The 6,000-nt window shown below is 39.7% G+C and overlaps 1 long non-coding RNA gene across 1 annotated transcript in view; it reads right to left on the bottom strand.

Moving 5' to 3' along the window:
• Positions 1 to 3,058: 3,058 nt before the first annotated feature.
• Positions 3,059 to 6,000, bottom strand: part of LOC117795785 — a 263,499-nt gene continuing 260,557 nt past the window's right edge. Inside the window, exon 3 of the long non-coding RNA XR_004619925.1 lies at positions 3,059 to 3,153. This is a non-coding gene — a long non-coding RNA (uncharacterized LOC117795785). The remainder of the gene's footprint in view (positions 3,154 to 6,000) is intronic.

Below are 6,000 nucleotides of genomic sequence, written 5' to 3'. Positions count from 1 at the left end.
GAGAAGCAATTTAAAATGTTAAAAATTCTGCTTTTTGTGTTATATTGGTAGACACTCTCAGCACATAGAGTCTTGCCTTTGGAACTGACACGCATGTACTCTGAAGGCTCACAGGTTGTTAACCCTACAACCTTACTAATGAACGAGGAGACAAAGATTGCTTTAAAACCCAAACTTTGCAAAGCTGTAAATTGGTTGTGAGTGTTGCTTCCAACAGTATTAGCCAAAAAGTTGCTCAGCCAGTCTGCTTCTTTGCTCATTTGGTCTGTTTCTGACCGAGTCTAGAAATGCTTCCTGCTGGAACTCTTCCCCTTGGATTAGCAGCTTTGGTTAACCAGGCATTTTACTGCTATAAAATATGGATGTTCTAGGAAAGATTAGAGCAAGCAAATAAATGAGGATTTGACCAAGGGAGGGTAAAAATTCCCAAGAATAAAAACACAATTTAAAACTTAAAATCTGCTGTACTTCATAAGAATAAAGATGAGAGAGTTTAAGTTTTTCAAATAGTGTAGCTTCCACTGGCTTTGAATTTTCTTTAAGCATCTTCCCGTTTTTACCTCACTTTTGTTCCATGCTTTCCAAAGACACTTGTTAGGTAAGAGTCATATTCATACTGCCTTACGATGACAGGGCTGAGAAAGTAATAAGTAAATGCAGCCCTTCTCCACCATGATTTGATGTTGTGTAAAGACCCATTTACATGTTGAGTGCTTGCAAAGATTTGGCAGAAATACAATGTTTAGACGAGAACAAGAATCTAGACCTTTGGTCTCAGATGGACCTCAGTTCTGTCCTCCCATTTCCACTAATCTCAAATGTTTTTGTCCTCCACACCACTGCACAGTTATCTCTTCTGTGGTCCCATTTTCCGGCTGAGATGAATAACCCAGCTGCTCGGTGCAGGACTGCCTACTGCTCTTCCTACCAAGAGCAACAGAGATGGGAAACTTGATTATAGGGTAGATAGGAGGCTATCCCACATAGGATAATAACTTCTAGAATTCATCATCCTAGTTAAAAATAACAACAGCAATGTGTGCTCTCCCTGTCACTCACCATACAACAGAGAAGCAGCCTGTGACACCACCAAGTGCTGGCTCTCTCAACCCTGGGGAAAACCCTGAAATAGCTTCTAGCTTAATGAACGAGACAAGACAAATACAAAGGAAGAAGACACAAGAATTAAATAAACATAACAAATTTAAATTAATATGTTGCCAAATATGTAAGTAAATGCAAGGGTTTGTGGAGCCACAGAAGGTACAGCATCAAGGAAAACAGTAAGAAGAATAATTCTCCACTCATCACGTTTTGGTCAGACTGCCTTCCTTTTATGTGTCTCTTATTTGATAAAGCTCATTTATCTGCATAGCTCAGTAATAGACAATGCAAATACATTTCAGAGAATGGATGGTGAATGAGAAATAAGAAAGCAAAGAGAGTTGCTGCAGTAAGTTCATCATATAAGACACATGAGAAACACTGCCGTGCTAAATTCATTTATACAATTATTTGGAAATCCAAACATCTTTGATCAGTTTTAAAAACCATTAAGTCTCAATTCCCACACTAAAAGTTAACTAGAAACAGCTCAAGGTCCTTAACTGAAATTCAGATAAAACAACTGCTTCCTTAAAATAACTTTGATTTCTAAAAATATTTCTTCACCTTTTTCCTATGACATTTAAGAGCCAAAAACATTTTTATAGCCAACATTATAGGTACCCTTGAGTAGCTAACTCCTGTTCCTAAGTCCACAGTTGTTTTACTTTCTCTTAAATAATTACTTTTCCTTATTCTTACTAGTTTGCTTGAAATCCTTTTTCTAAGGATGTTCTAAGGCTAAGCCATTATGTACATTTATCACCAGACAGCTAAGGTGGTTAATGCAAATAGCCAGGAAAACTAAAAGGAAGAAGCTGGCAAGGACCAATGCAATTATTTCATTCTTTCATATAAATGTCAATTCCTTCTCATGAATGACTGGAGCTGTATGGATCAGTCCACAAATCTTGCTATTGCCCCAAATTCTACTGATGACAAGTGGGCATAACCAGACAACTCCAAGCCCTCAGACACGAGTATTAGCTTTCAAGGCATTAACTGGTTCACCAGGGAACTCAACAGAGAGAGGGGGAGGGGGAGAGACAGAGAGAGAGAGAGCGAGCAGATCCCTGGAAGAAAGTATCAGGGTTCATTAAAATTCAATCAATTCACTAAAAATGTAATTCCCAATGATGGTGTGCACAGACATATACAGATAAACACGTACACACCATACCACACCATACCCAGGAGGTAGCCCCTTCTATGAAACGAGCACTTGAAAAAAGATTTTCTTAAATTTTGATGAAGAATTTAATCTGCCAAAAATCTATTTTTCCTAAAGAAAGACAAGTTATCTTCTTCTGTGAATATGTTCTGATACATACTACCACACAAACCAACCTTGAAGATATGCTAAATGAAAGAGGCCGGTCACAAAAGATTACATGTCATGTGATACTCTATTTATGCATAAAATCCAGAACAGGCAAATCCATAGGGATAGAAAGGAGACAAGTATTTTCCAGGGCTTAGGTGAGAGGGAATACACCGCAATTGCTTACAGGGTACCGGGCTTCTTTTTTGGAAGTGTTTTAAAATTCATTGTGGTGAGAGTTGTACAACAAATGTTCTAACTATACCAAAGACCACTGCACTACATGTTTTAAATGGATGAATTTTGTGGTATATGAATTATATCTCAACAAAGCTGTTAAAATAAAGAAAGCCTAAATGGGTTTTTTTTTTTTCATTATCACTGAATACCTGAACTTGCCTATGAATTAGGGAACTGAGGGCATTTTAAAAAAAAGAGGTAAGAACCACTTAAATAAACAAGGTGGAATTTAGCAAATGTCCTCGTTTCTAATACACTGAGCTTTAAAGTACACTCCGTAACTGTGAGATTCCTCTTTGTTGTTCACTCCTCCTTAGGCTCCTCTATTACCTCAGGTACCTTCCAACTCAAGCTATAGAATCAGAATCCCCAAGGACAATTTTTAAAAATTACCTGGAAGTCGTATCCGGAGGCATTCTTCTCTCCACGATGTTAAGGCTGTGAATCAGTTGTGTCCGTTCAAGGTTTGCTCGCCCCCTCTCTCTGATCTGGAATTAGAAATAAAAGGATGGCAGTCGCAGCAGGACCCTCTGACATTACACTATTTATCAGCAGAGTTTTTAAAAATGGAAACATTTCATGAAAATATAATTTACCTGTCTGACTAATATGAGCAGAAGCCAAAGAAGAGAACATTGTAATTTATAACAAAAGCTCCCATTTCCACTGTTTCAGAGCATGAGGATCGGCTTTGCAAAGTTACACAGATTCTTCTTCACAGAAGAGCGAAAGAGGGGAATGGAGGGAAAAGGCCATTACAAAATGCTATGAGGAGGACCCATGTTATAAAGTTGTCAGCCTCACTGTAATCTAGAGGAATACATGTAACAGAATTTATGAAATCTGCACTTTAAAAATAAAACTACATTTTGTGACCAGGAGACGCCTTACAATAGCGAAACTTACTATATGGTGAAATTCAGTATAAACCCAACCATTCTTTTTCTTTTTTTTTTTAAAGATTTTATTTATTTATTTGACAGAGATAGAGACAGCCAGCGAGAGAGGGAACACGAGCAGGGAGTGGGAGAGGAAGAAGCAGGCTCATAGAGGAGGAGCCTGATGTGGGGCTCGATCCCATAACGCCGGGATCACACCCTGAGCCTAAGGCAGACGTTTAACCGCTGTGCCACCCAGGCGCCCCTAAACCCAACCATTCTAGTTGTAGCTAACGAATCACCAAAGAACTTCACATGTTTGAAGAAAACTTCTGAAGCACAGGAGACATACCTCATAAATGTCAATATCAAGTCAAACTGTCTTTTATTAGATGTGCCAGGAAATATCCCGGGGAGAATAACACAGTGGATTCTTGTGTTAATATTGGAGATTTCTCCAACAGATTTTAAAATGGTAGTATCCCTTTTTGTTCCAGAAAACTGAAGTTCCTTCTTGGTAATTCTGTTCGTTCTCCTTTTAAGGTGACTGATCACGCAACCATTGAAGAGCCCTCTGTCTCTCCTTTCCTATTGAGTTTCTTTCTCCAAGTCTATCAGCTGTGGCATTTTTTGTTTAAGTTAGTGCTTTCCAAGCCTTAAAGTACCTATGAATCACTGGGGATCTTGTTGAAGTACAGACTATGATTCAGGAGGTTTGGAGTGCGGCCTCAGAATCTGCATTTCTCATGTGTTTCTGGTGTAGTCAACACTTAAAGTCCACAATCCACATTTTGAGTACAAAGAGTTCAAGCCATATATTTTCACTGTTTCTCTGCCATTCCTTGAGATTAGTGCATCCAATTAAGGCTCTATTGAATACAGAAATAATTTCCTTTCCATTTTCTATTTGTCTCCATCTGCTAGCATAATGATCATTAACACTGTCAATGAAGACTAAGTTATCTGTCAGTTGGCTCAGCTAGAAGCAGGATAATATTTAACCATTAGTTACAGCAACCTGGACTGTTTATAGGTGAATTTGTGGCAACTAGAGGCTCATTTTTACTTATTCCCTCAGTGACATAATTGTGTCAAATGTGCTGACTCTAGTCTCGAAGAAGTGGTGTCCTGGGAGGCAGATAAATTGAGTCGAGCAAAAAGATTGAGGTGACAAGAAACAGCTGTATTCCTACTGTTAATGCTTAGAAATTCTGGATAATGTACCCATGCTTCAAAGAAAGAAAAGACCATTTTCCTGTGCTCAGAACGAAGAAGGAAGAGCGTTAGGTGATGCTGTGGCAATGCATTTGGGTACTGAGTTAGGTCTTTGCGGGTGGGAGTGAGGGTTTTTACACAAATCCAGTGACAGAACAAGTGATCTCTGGAAGACACAGTGAGGCATTGCCAAGATGTCTCTTCAAAAGAAAACACATTGTCCAGCTGCAAGGCATGTCATTAGCTGACAGCCTTCAGGTGTTAACTCCATCAAGCTCCCCTCAGCTTTGTAACTAGGGCAGCCCCAGCCAGCGACAGAGCCAGCCATGGTTCAAGGGCCTGGCCATGTCTATACAGCATGGAAATCTTCTAATGGGCCATCCTTGCCCTGGGGCCCCCTGTTGGATTAGCAGGGACTTTACTGGATCTGTATTGAAGGCAGATGACTCCTCTCCCAATCGCCTTCCTCCCTGTTTGTTTCACAAGTATTACTTCCCAATTAAGCATTTACACTCCTCCCTCCATCCCAGCATCTGCTTCCCAAAAGACTCGACTGATACCTGACCAGTGCCTGAGAAATGGAAACTAGAACCAACTCCCTAAAAGGATTGTCCCCTTTTCGTCTAGGTATGGTTACTGTTGACCAAATTACTCAAGCTCCATTAGACCCTTGTTCTGATCAGAGGTGCTAAAAGTGTATCAAAACAAAATACATCAGAATCAAAACTGAAATCAACTTTATTTCCCGTATGTCCGTGCAGCAAGGGATCTGGAGAATCAAGTTCTACTAACACTGCAGTCACATGAGATTGGGAGGTAGAAAAGAGTCGGGCTCACTTTTTAACTACTTTTGTAAGCAAAACCACAGAACTGTGAATTTCCAGAGGTACAGTCCAGAGAAGCACCATCAGAAGTAGCAGGAACACTGTCAGTAGCTTCGGGATTCTACCATCATACTGATGGTGATTTTCAGTTTAGGATGACTTTTGACCTGGGGGCCATTTCTAGAATCGACTTCTTCAATTCTTCCAACCTAATTAATTCTATTAAACCACTCCCTGTACCTTGGAATGAACCCTGATTACTACCTTGGAGAAACAATAAGAAAATATATACCCAAGGCAGAACCAAAATATTCCCGTGTGAGAAATGGAAATCCAAAGCCAGCACCATATGTAGGAACATCAACTGAGCATTACAACTCATTCACGGACAGTAAAACTGCCCAAGACGTAGCAAAAC

Source organism: Ailuropoda melanoleuca, chromosome 13 (assembly GCF_002007445.2).
Source record: "Ailuropoda melanoleuca isolate Jingjing chromosome 13, ASM200744v2, whole genome shotgun sequence".
Lineage (NCBI taxonomy): Eukaryota > Metazoa > Chordata > Mammalia > Carnivora > Ursidae > Ailuropoda > Ailuropoda melanoleuca.
This window is presented reverse-complemented; position numbering and strand designations above follow the sequence as displayed.